Source organism: Cydia pomonella, chromosome 17 (genome assembly GCF_033807575.1).
Source record: "Cydia pomonella isolate Wapato2018A chromosome 17, ilCydPomo1, whole genome shotgun sequence".
Taxonomy (NCBI): Eukaryota; Metazoa; Arthropoda; class Insecta; order Lepidoptera; family Tortricidae; genus Cydia; species Cydia pomonella.
Window position 1 is genome coordinate 19,292,476 of NC_084719.1, and position 13,358 is coordinate 19,305,833.

The 13,358-nt window shown below is 36.2% G+C and overlaps 1 long non-coding RNA gene across 1 annotated transcript; it reads right to left on the minus strand.

Moving 5' to 3' along the window:
* Nucleotides 1–9,051: 9,051 nt before the first annotated feature.
* On the minus strand, nt 9,052–10,982 carry LOC133526909 (uncharacterized). The gene is made up of 2 exons (XR_009800786.1): nt 10,035–10,982; nt 9,052–9,953 (listed from the first exon to the last, which is right to left on the minus strand). It is a non-coding gene; the product is annotated as an uncharacterized LOC133526909 (long non-coding RNA).
* Nucleotides 10,983–13,358: the final 2,376 nt, after the last annotated feature.

Here is a 13,358-nt window from a genome sequence, read left to right on the forward strand (position 1 = left end):
TACCAATTTATGACGCTAGTATTGGCGTATGAGGGCATTTTTTTAATTTAGAGCCGTCGAATATCACCATAAATCTAAAATTGGTGATTAAATTGGAGACTGTTGCCAAATTCTTTTCTGATCAAATCGACCGAACGCCGACCGAATCCGTCTGGACTGGCCTGCATAGACCTGCTACAAATCAGAGCCTAAGCAAGTGACTAGTGGGTACGTAAGTACTAAGTACGTGGCATAAAAATGGATAAAAACATCATTATAAAGATGATGTTCGGATAGGGAACACTTAAATATTCCGAAATATGTTATTCCGACTTTCATAACCTCGATCTTCATAATCCCGATTTTTTATATGTCCGAAATATCGAAATTACAACTTTGAAAACCACGAAAGAAGAAAATCACGACTGGGCTATTTCCGAATACTTAAAATCCGTTAGTCATATGAACTGAAAGTTCCGAAAATTATTTTTCCGAATTTATCTATTCCAAAAAATCATTAAGCGATCGGAAATAAAGTAATTCGATCTGTACGAAACTCGGAATAATGAAATTCGTGATTTTCAAAATAAGACTTAACGCTTAAGCTTCAAAGTTAGACTTAAAAGTCTAACTAACCAAAATCCGAATCGTAGCACCCCACTATTCACGTGGTCTTGTCTGTCCTACCTCTAGAGTGTATGTAAAAAGCCGGAACCTAGGAGGGGAAGCAGCCCTAGCCCGCCGTAGCAAAGCGCGCGTGAGCTGTAACAGCTGAGGCGTGCATTTTTGCCTGCGCTTTGATTCACAAGGGTGAGGGGCCTGCCTTGCCCGTAGCGCCGGAGCAGATGCGGAACACGACTCGATACAAAAATTACAACTTTTATAATTTTTGCATTCTTGTTAAAAAAAAATATTTTTTCATTCGGCCATTTTAATAGCAAATTTCGGAATAATGACAATTCGGAATTCGTGATTACAAAAATCGTAACTGTTAAATTCGTTGTTTGTGTTGACTATAGGAATTGTTATATTCGGAATTATGTGGTTCGGAATTTTAAAAATGATCTTGTTTGCTATTCGGAAATATATTCTTTCGTGATTTTCATCGTTCGTAATTACGACAGTCGGAATTTTGATGGGTCGAGTATTTAAAAATACGAATTATAAAATTCGATATTTTAAAATTCGGCATATAATATCGTGGAATTATGTAGTGTACCCATTGATCCCACGACGTTGATCCCAACGTCACCTTTAATTTTATTTTAATTAATTATCAAGTTTTATTACTTAGACTATAACAGAACGAATTCATGGATATCGTGATCCTACCGGCTGCGCCATTGTTTTTTTTTTTTAAATATAAGTATCTACTTGTTTATTATTAGGTATATGCTAATTTTTGGTTTGGTTATTTTTTATATGGTAATGTTATATTCGAGATGCTTCAAATTAAATAACGCTAAATAAAGTTTATACTTTTAATAATTTGCATAAATATGGTATTTTCTATCAGGTGAAACACCAATCATCATTGTGTTAGTTTATATTTATTAGTCGTATATATCGTCAAAGAAGTTCCCTGTCAGAATTTGGTTGCTATTTCTTGCATTTGCCTTTCTCAAAAATATTGATTCCCAAACAAAACACAGAGCTTCAAGTAACTCTTGAAACATGAAGAAATAACAGAAAATCTGTTAAAATTTAGAAACATAATTTATATTCCTAACAATGAAACACTTAGCATAACGAGACAGTATTAATGAAATTTACTTCGGACATATTATCTTTAATAAGACGAGAAAATTCGTCTTCAGATTTTAATGGCCCCGTCATGCAAATAATGGGAGGAATGAATATTAATATTGACTTGAATGGCAGCTCGAAGCATTGCAGGGAGATTTAAGTTGAGCCTCGTGAATTATACTGGGACGTCCGACGCGAGAATAATAATTTAGATAATATTAGCTGAGACCGGTGCATTACTGAAGGGGATAGCGGAATTATATAAAAGCCTCGAAACTTAACTAGTTGAAATGGCTACTCTTTATGAAATGAAACATTTTGTTAATATGTTATCCAGTTTTTGCTGATATAAAAATCACTGATAATGCAAAATCATGATTGGCCTTCTCTTGTCGGTATATTTTCGTAAGAATTTGATGACTATAGTGGGAAATTAATGTGAAGGCAATATGTATTACTTACTTGTAAGTTAATCGGGTTGAGTTGTGATCGAAAATTTTATGAAACAAAACAAAAGAGCCAATCATACACATATCGATGTTCATACATTTTTATCACACTTGCGCAGTAAGCGTGGTATTTTACGCAAGTGCAGCGGTAGCTAATAGTACATTACGATACAAGTGCGAAAAATAGGAAATTCGAAACGAGTGGCGATAAATTAAAACACGACCGAAGGGAGTGTTTTAAATCAACACGAGTTGCGAATTACCTATTCGCACATGTATCGTACAACGTTTTACAGTACATATGGCCCTTTAAATGTTCGACACAGTAACATAATATGCTACTTCTCGCACTAGTGCTATAAAGTAGCCCCATATGTACTGTAAATTCCATTTTACTCCCACGTGAGTTATAGATGTTTTTTAATCATGTCACTAACTCATACGAACCAAGTAGGTTATAAGTAAAATAATTGTTTAAATACAAGGCGTGATTTTTCTTTTTTTCATGTTGTATATTACTTTTAAAATGCAGACGCTTATAATTGTATTTTATTACTTTAATATTTTTATAAAATTTTCAATCATGGCTAAATATACGTTTTTCATACAAGAATTTTTGTTTGTTTATAAGGTGGAGCTATATAATACACTAATACATATAATAAACAGACAAAGATATACAAGTCATTGTATGTGCAAAGTTTCATTATAATTCAACACGTAGTATTAAAATGAGAAAGAAACTCCGTTTCGGCCGTTCGGCCGAGCTTGCTGTGAGCTCCTAAAATATACATTTTGCTTAAAATTTAGTTTTTGCTTTGGAAGTGTGTAGCTGTGAGAACAAGATAAAAACTTTTTATGTAACTCCGGAGGTAAGAATATTCACTTACCCCCATCGTTGCACAATGTAGATACTATAAAATGCTTCCCGCACCATGTTCGCCCACTGTTTTATTAAATAAACTGTTAACCAGCATCCTCTTCAAACATTTGGCACTAAATTAACGAATGACTAGTCAATAGTGACAAGTTAAAGCAAGTCCTACCTTTCAAAACGACAGTAACAAATCCTCACTAACTCTTGTTAAAGCTCTATTACAATGGAGTAAGGTGCAAAATAGTAAATTTACGAGTATCTTTGACGGAGACCGTATTGAGGACAATAGTGAAAACAAAGTTGAAACAATTGCCAACTGGAGGCTGACAGTAATTTCATCCCCGAATAAAACACGACAGGTTCGAAGGCTATTTGCACAAACTTTCTCTTTGACTAACCATTAATTACCCCAATATTATTATTTAGATTTCAGGCGAGAATTTTTAAAGTCTCCGTTCTTTTTGTCACTTCAAACAAATTTTGCGGTAACTTTTTTGAAGTTTGTTTTGAAACAAGCCTTTTGCGAAGCTAATGAAATAATAATTAAAGTATAAATAAAGTATTTTGTTATATTTAAATATATTCTTGCAGATAGAACCTTTTTCTTATACTACGTCGGGGTGAAACAAGCATACGGCCCGCCTCATGGTAATCCGTCTCCGTATCCTATGTACGCTTGAAATTCCGGAGGAGTTACGTGCGTTACCAACCCTAACACTCTGCACTCTCGTTGAGCTCTGGCAACCTTACTCACCGGCAGGAACCACAACACTATGAGTCTAGTGTTATTTGGCTACAGTTTTCTGCAAGGTGGAGATACTTCCCCAGTTGGGCTCTGCTCTGGATCTGGAATGACATCCGCCGTGCTGTGCCCTACCACACAAAGCGAGATGACATTCATAGTGCCCATACTTCTCTTTTGGACGTATTTTAATGACTTACCCGGGTCCGGGTCTTTTTGAAAATAGCCCAAGCACACACATTGGGCGCCATTGCTATTTAAAATAATTTTAAATTTAGAACAGTCATCATGGCAATCGAAAGACAGCTGAGTAGGTCTGGTAAGTGACGCTGACGATGAAATCAAGAATCTGATGATATTTCCTCAATTAATTAGCAAACTTGACTATAGTTAGTATGATCTGTGACCAGATGGTGATGGTCTGATGGTGTAGGTAACAATAGTGGCACAACTGCAGGACATGTCCGTAACAACGCCCTTAAACTTTGTCGATCAAAACTTTATCTATTGCCGGCTGCGGACTGATCAGAACTGTTCCTTATATTTCAATTGCTTGCCGAGCAATCGTTACAGGAAAACGAGTGTTAATATGACTTTATTACGCAAATGCAAATCTTATCTTCCTTTTCTTCAGTCGACGACCTTCTTCGTTTGTTCTCGACGCACCAACTCGACGCAACACCAAATGTAGTAACGCCTTATAGCACCCGTGTCTTCAAAATCTTATATAACAGTAAGCATCCTCTAGCCCTTTATCAAGCAACACCGACAAGGTTTTTTCTAAAGACAATCCGTTGTTTTCCTACCCTCCATTTGGCATAAATTACTGCACTGTTCCAAATTCTACATACAGACCACATAATGTGTCCGAAAAATCTGAGAGTGAAATGTCAGGGTGTCCTTAAAATTTGTTGACAAAAAAAATAGAAAACAAAATGAAAAATTAAGGAATAATTTTTTTCTGTGCCTACACATATTTTATAAAATTTTAAACTATATTTAAATGACACAAAAAAATCTCCTTTGCACAAACGCAATCCTTTGTTAAAATTATCAATCACTCTGGTCTTTAAAAAAATGTTGTATTTTTTTAACGATCTCGATCATACCTACTTTAGTGTTTACGTTTAATGTGTGTACACAAGTAAACCCACCTATTTCACATCTTTAGTTGATCCGATGCACAGGCGTCGATTTGTCCGATTTAGGCGGCTAAAAGTCGGTTTTCCAAAAATCAACCGGTGCTGGTTCTAAGAAGAGAGCTTAGTAAGCGTTTTGAATGACTAGACACCCACTACTAATTTGCTCGAACGTCGAACATTGCGCTTGTTACAATGATCAAAACGTGTTTACGAACTGACAAGAGTAGACTATGATGGTATAAAAGCAAATTATATAATACAATTATAAATAATAATAATATTCTTTATTATGCACAATGAAAACAAAATTAAATGCAGCAATTAACATAAAAAAAACTAAGCAAACAACAGGCGGTCTTGTCGCTAAAAAGCGATGTCTTCAAGACAACCTTCAGGTAGTAGAAATTACCGTATAATAATATAAATATTTGAGGACAGATCGACCCAGCCCCAAACTAACCTCCTCAAGGTTTTGCCAACGATGGGTCTAAAATTTATTCTAGACTGTAACTTGTTTGTTTTTTTTTCAAAAAATTAAAAAAAAGCAAAGCTTGTACTATGGGTACTAGGCGACGATATGCATACTTATATAGATAAATACATTCTTATATACTTACATATAAAACGCCCATGACTCAAGAACAAATATTCGTGCTCATCACACGCAATGCTTTTACCAAGATTTGAACTCGGGACCATTGGCTTCATAGGCAGGGTCACTACCCACTAGGCCAGACAGGTCGTCAGAAATGTTTGAGATCTTTTAAGCAGTTTTCAATAATGGCTCCCACACAATAAAGTAAAATGTATAATACTTTGTGCTTGCCAATACAAATTGAAAATAAAAAGTAGTTAAGCTTTTTAAGCTTCTTTTCTATAGTAGAACCAACAATTACTATCGGCCCGATTCGAAGAATGAAATACGATAACGATAAGTTCTGGTTTAGATAAGTCCTCATTTAGATATCGTTTGTATGTCGTATAATTGACAGTAGCAGCTCTATTCGGGCAACCAATGTCACTTTGACGTTAGGAATATCGTAGATATATCTTATTGGGATCACAGCGGAATCGAATAAACGTCAATTTTGACATGTCGTTTAGTTATCGATCTTTTAAAGATCTTTCCAAGATATTAAACGTATTTTAATCATTCTTCGAATCGGGTCGTCAGTCCATTAAAAGTTTAGCTTTCTTTGCCTGGTGTTCTAGTTCTCTCTAAGGATATCAGTTACACAGGCGTATTCGGATTTTAATGACAGGTTGGTTGTGAATTAGATCTGGATCAGTTATGGATCTGATCCATCAGTATCAAAAGTGACGTTTTTGGTTGAAGAAATGTCACTTTTGACACTAACAGATCAGATCCATAACTGATCCAGGTCTAATTCACAAACTGTTATTAAAATCCGAATATGCCTAATGGTTCCTCTACACGATGGCCAAGCGCTGGACCAGCGAGATGGCCATGCGATGTTTATGGCTCCTATACACGATAGCCCAGAGCTGGACCAGCGAGATGGCCATGTGACGGTTGAGAGGACGCACTATGGAATGGGCCACTTGTAAAGCCATGGGCCACCACCTTTGATGTGCGGACGAAAAACCGATACTGTGGCCATCCCATCGCCATCCTGCCGCGTCATAAGCCATCCGACACCACTACCCTCTCTACACGCTAGCCCATCTTAGTGAGCCAGTAAGATCGTGTGGAGGAGCCATAACAGACGAAAGATAGCAAAGTGAACTCCTAAATTATTAAGTAGGTACTTATGTATTAGTTCGCCCTAAATATTAATTTTAGCTCTTCAACTTTCAGACCGACTTTTCTCATAGTCTAACCAGAAAATTTTATTTAGATGAAATATTTTTTCTGCCAAGTTTCATGATCATTAAAAATATTGTCTGACAACTTGTCTTTTTTAATTTCTTTGTTATCTTCATGTAAAATGTAACATCAATTGTACAATAAAGAATACTCACATTCCACTTGACTGCTTGTTTCTACAATAATACTTTTACGACATCAAAGTCTTATGATCTAGTTTTCAAATTTAAATATTCCAGAGCTTGTGCTACCCAAGCTAACCAAAACAAATAAAATTTGCCGTTGCCTCACCCGAGATTGTTAAAGGAAGAGTAAAGTTTTACTAAGGTATTTACTCGTGATTTTGTATGGTCAATGTGAGTACTTATTTGATGTAAAAGCTACTCATGAATATAAACTCAGAAAGATAAACGAAGAAACATATGCTCCAGGTACATAATTTATTGATGATATTACGAGGCCACAGTCAGATTACTCTTGTTCAACCATAAATAGTCGTTGAGACTAAATAATGGGTTTCGTGTTTAGGACAAATTCCACGTTGTTTTAGACAGTCTAATAGAAGATCGCAAATTTTCTTCGAACGAACGAGCGAAGCGAAGTGAAATTCTTACATTCAACTTGGAACACAAGGCTGTCTGGGCGCACGTCCCGGGATTTCGATGTTTTAAGATGAACTATCAGATGATAGTTTGATGGACAATAACATGAGTGTATTTGTTCTAATTTAAGTGAAATTGGATAAACACGTAGTTGAGGGCATTATATTTTAATCATTTAAATTATGAGCAGACTCGATTAAGGAGTTATGGGGCTGTCGGGAATTACCATCCTCGTATCCAAAATTTCACTTAGCCCCCTCGTTGCACAACGTCTCTACGGTGACTTAAATCGAATGACTTTTTGGCGACCCGCGAGTTCTCAGTTCGGGGCCATTTACTGAAACCCGTTACAAACGTCGCAGCCCACGTCGACAAAATTGTAATGCGTTCAACTTGATCGACATTCGGTTGGCACCGCTAACGTTTGAAACTCCACTTGTTAATTTCCGACTTAGAATTCTGAATTTTTTTTAGATATTGATAAACACCATGGTTATGTATTTCCTATCGATAAATTGAATTATTTAACACCAGTCATGAAATTAAATTCATGGGAATATACTAATTACACAAAATCATAAATGTACTTGCGCCTTCAATAATTTTAAAATCAACAAAAATCATTGAAATGAGATGGATTTTCATAATAACTTATATCAAATCTATACTGTTTTATAAATCATTTTCACGTTTCATAAAATAGTAGATTGTTAACCAAGGGATGAAAGGCACCCATTTCTGTCGAGGTAGTTTGGCGCACGAAGGCACTGAGAGCACCAATATTTCGAAACTAAAATGGTGCCTTTCTTCTGAGTTAAAAACTCTACTTTTCATTTCGAATACGAGGCAAGTAAAGTACATGTGCATTTAAAAAACACGGCTAAGTATAAATTTTGGTAGTATTTCTTGAGGGTACTTTGAATTAACAATTTAGGAATATACATCGTTATTTATGGAATGGGGAGTTAATTATCAGAATGGAAATTGTACAAACAAATCCATTAAAAACCAAAATTTATTATCATAAAAAAGAAAAAACTTAGAAAGTACATTGCTCTATAACATAAACGTATCATTTTCTGCACACTTTTTAGAACAACAACGAGTCACTTTCAGAGTATGACAAATGAAAAGATAATTTGTGACGTTCCATGGTTAAAGGTACCGTATGGCTGTCGGCGCTTACGCTGTTATTAACGACGCTCCAATAATAATGCGGTTCTACGCGACGTAAGCAACAACCGCCATAAGGTACCTTTATCTGTGGAACGTCACATTTGACTACTACTAGTAAGTTTACTACCAATACAACAAGTGAATATGCGATGGAGGTATATTTCTAACTTGAATTCTAATTATGAGGACAAAAACAATACATTTACATTCCGGACTGAACCTTATTAATGAAGGAAGAATGACTGAATGCATTTTGTAATAGGTGTGGGTGAGCCCTGGATATGGAGAAGATCTGATTCTATTATTATTAAAGACCGTTTCCATAGAAGGAAACGTGTTTCTATGGAGTGATCCAGAACTCACCAAACTTCACTACTGAAAAGTTCACAAATACCTTCGGTTAACTACAATCATAGATAGGGTCGCGGTTCAGGCCACTATGGAGTGAAAATAGGTATCCAAAAATTTAAGGTAGGACGCCAGGATACTACTCTCATCAAGCGCATGACATATCCAAATGAAAATCCCAAATTTATTTAATACACACCTTTTATTCCTTAAATATATATGACCCGCTACGGTCAACACGAGTTATTTATTAGTAAATAAGTAATACTAAATACTTCTTAGTGACACCACTATTTCTTGAAATTTACACTAAATACATCATAGGCATCTCTGTGTCTATGGACAACAATATCAAAATTTGTCTTACTAACATAACACTGTCTACAGTAAAAGTTATGCCCCAACCTCCGGGGATGTTTAGCAGTAAGCAATTGCTCACAGGGATTACAGGTTACCTGTTCAGCGTAAAGGGTCCATATTTAACTAAAGGTATATCATAAAAGTCTTAACTTCACGGACACTGCCAAGAAGAACGCTGCCACCGGATGGCACAGCCTTAGAGAACCAGGGTCCAGAAAAAACCAGGGTCCAGGAGAACCAGGGTCCAGAAAAAACCAGGGTCCAGAAAAAACCAGGGTCCAGGAAAGACCCTAAGAACAAAGAAAATGTTCTAGGTTAAAAAATTATGTTTTAACACGTTTAGTTTTATAGAAAAATTATATTTTAAACTGAGGCACAGCGGGATTTAAATTACGGCAATGAAGCGGTTAAATGACTTACCGGGGTTTATGCCGGGTCCATTATTTCCTATACCAACGACGGCGCCTGCAGACCGCGTGGCAAGACGAAGAGGTGGTTGACGTTACATTAGGTTTTGCTGGAAAATCCACATAAAACACTATATTAACCCATTTGCGAAAGGACACACTACCTCCGCCTTTCCTTCTTTATATATTTAAAAAGTGTGGAAACTCACCAAGTTATGTTAAATTGAAGAGAAAAGATTAGCAGCCGCCATTTTAGGTAGGCTCTAAGACGCTAAATTATGCACATTTTGGGACGAGCTGTAACAAAATTACATTAACGATTACTAACTTGAATTTACCACAGTTTTAAGAAATAAAACCTTCAAGTAGGTTACATACCCCTAAGATTGATTGCCCAAAGATTTTCTAAGATCCTTCACATCCTGAAGATCGATCGAACAATGATTTATCAAAATTCCAATCCGAGAAACCACAGACAAACTGATGAATGAAAAACTTCCCATTCAATGGATACCACGACTGACCGGTTTGACTCTCGGAATAATTCGAAACATCAACAATAAAAAGAGTTACTCATTTTGGGAAGCTAATAATATGGACTTTATTAATAATTGGAAATTATAAAAAGATAAAAGAACCACAAGTATATGTTTATTGCCGTACAACAAGTGTGACCGACCGTCTGTTACGGAACCATGGACAAAAAGAACCAAATGACATTGACAGCCGTCAGTGTCTACCGCTGAAATAAACAACTGCTCGGTTTTATCGAAATCATACTGTTAATACGTGGTATTTATATGTTTTAAAATGTATTTCAATTGTGAAATGGATATACCCCAACGAAAACAAAGTGCCTGTGTCCTAGCACAACGCAGGAACACGACATGGATGCGCAAAATGCAACGGAGTGAACGCACAGACTGACCTACCGCTCCGGTAAGTTTTGTCCACTCAATATAGCTAAAAGCGTATATGTAAAGTTGAAAATATCACTACAGGTCTCAGTTCTTGACTGACCCACTATGACATCCGTGTCGAAGACATTTCAACTACCAAATCTTACCAAAACAAACATACCATTTTCTAACCTATAAAGTACCTATATAATATGCTACTCAGCTGTTTATAACACTGGGTGGATACCCCAAAGTGTTACAGTTCATCTTTAGTTGGGTTAAAAAAAATTTTAAAAAAAAAAAATTTTTTTTAATGCTATACGCCCAATAGGAAGTGAACACCTTAACCTACGAAACGTAAATAAGAAACCATAGATAATCTATAAAGAAAAACAAGTCTTACAACCAAAGTTATACCTATGACTTGGTGAATTATCAGTTCGACCAAGGAAATCTAATGACTAATTTTGGTTCGAACCTTCTTATTCCTAGTGCGCGCTTTCCTAAACCTAAAAGAAAACGTCAAAGACGGCAACGTTAACAACCTTCCCTTTATTAAAGAAATTGCCTATCACCGACAGTAGTGGAAATATGTAACAAGCTGCATTCTCTAGCTATTACACAATTCCTAAAATTACAAACAAAAGTTCAGTTACAGTATAGAGTTTAGCGAGAACGTAGTCCCTTTTTCAATAATTAATAATAATTCATGTAATAGGCCCGTTTAGGGTTTATAAGTAAAGTAAGTTTCTGCCGTTTATTCAGATTATTTAAAGTTTTATGTCTTTATAAGGACACATGAAAGATTAATGTTGGTCCGTGTGCACCCGGTACCAATAAAAACAAAAACATGGAGCAAATACCCAGTCTGATGAAAACCAGCTTGTGCCAGGCTGCATTCAGTTTAGTAGGTACGTTCAATATTTAGTATCACATAGGATATTTTCAAGTGTAAGTATCCAATTGGTGTTAAGACGAGTACCGCTAGGAAGACGGCTCGGCTTCACCAGGACGTACAATGTCTTTTATATGGAAGTTACCTAGAAGTTTTCCTTCTAAGGATTTTAAAGAGTAAACAAGAGGACTCAATTTTTTATGAATGACACATTTGTCATAACGGGGCGCTAATTTAGCAGAAAAATGTTTTGCTGCATTTGACAATGGGAAACATCTTTTATAAACGATTTGTCCTTCTTCCAGTTCTACGTGACGCTTCCTCATGTTATAATACCTAGCATTACGTTCATGGGAGGCAATCAACGAGTTACGCACTTTTTGAAATACAGTTTTGAGCTCTTTAAGTCTTTCAGAAAAAGCACCACTGGTATCTAATTCGAGCGCGTTTTGATCTATGGGACCTTCGCTATTATAAAGGGAACCATCTAGAATCATTTGACGACCATGTGTTAAGAAATACGGTGTATTTTTAGTTACTTCGTGACGAGCTGTATTCAACGCACATTGTATTTCCGATACGTTCTTATCCCAGTTACGGTGATCAGAACGCACGTATGAGGCAATGGTTCTTACTAGTTCACGGTTCACTCGTTCCGTTTGATTCGTCTGAGGATGATACCTAGGGTTATAGAAAATATGAGGGACATCATATTTGGACATTAATTCTCGAAAGTCTTTGGAAGTAAATTGAACACCATTGTCGCAGAATATATATTTAGGAACCCCATGTATAAGGAATATCCCTTTTTCCATACACTTAACAATAGCTTTAGCAGTTATGTTGCGTAGTGGAAACAAAGTCACATACTTACTGAAATAATCAGCACATACGAAGAGATACTGATTTCTCAGATAAGATGGAGGAAAGGGACCAAGAATATCACAAGAGATTGCTTCGCCTGGCGACGATATACGTCGTGGATTACCCATCAACCCAGGACGAGCTAAGTTAACAGGTTTATAAGTTTTACAAATTTCACAAGAGTCGACGTATTCCTTCACGTCCTGAAATAAAGTAGGCCAATAATATATGTCTGCTATTTTGGAATGAGTTTTACCCACGCCAAAATGACCTGCTGTAGGATCATCATGACACTTATTTAGGACTTCATTACGATGCTCATAAGGAAGTACCAGCTTCCAGTCAAATTGAGCTGTCAGACGATACTTATTCTTAGAGTAACGGAAGAGTTTATCATTTTCAATTTTAAAGTTGGGAAAGAGAGTAGGTTTTTCAGACACCCGTTTTATAAATAATTTCCCTAACAATACGAGATTCGTTAGGAGATTGAAAATCATCATCTGACCCAGACGACGCAGAAAAGCCTTGCTCATTCCACCGATCTAATAAAGAAGTAATTAATGTTTTCAACAGAAGTACCGCTTTGGTCTCCTGAGGTAACCGTGAAACACGACACAAAAGATATTTGCATCGCGAGGATAGTCTATCAATCGCCGACGCCGTTAAGTCTCCTTTCGCTTCTAAATCTATTTCCTCTACCTTACGTTGGCAGAGCTCCAATTCGGCAACTTCGTTACTTATTAACAAGTCCTGGCACTTCAAACTACCCTTTTTGGCTAAATCTGCAGTCTGTTTTAACGCATGACATAAGCTGGACCGACGCGATATAGGATTAACCGGAAGTCTGCGAATCGCCAGTTCATGTGCCATTTCGTCTTTATGTAAATGTATGATTTTACATCCCGCATTTAGGAAATCCATTTTTTAAGATTGATATTTAATATCAGAAGTAAGTCAGTGTCAAGTTTTGAATTGCAATATTTTAAAGTTAAGTTAAAACTTTATTAGATTTTAACCCTTTTTAAAGTATTTTAAAATAGTGAG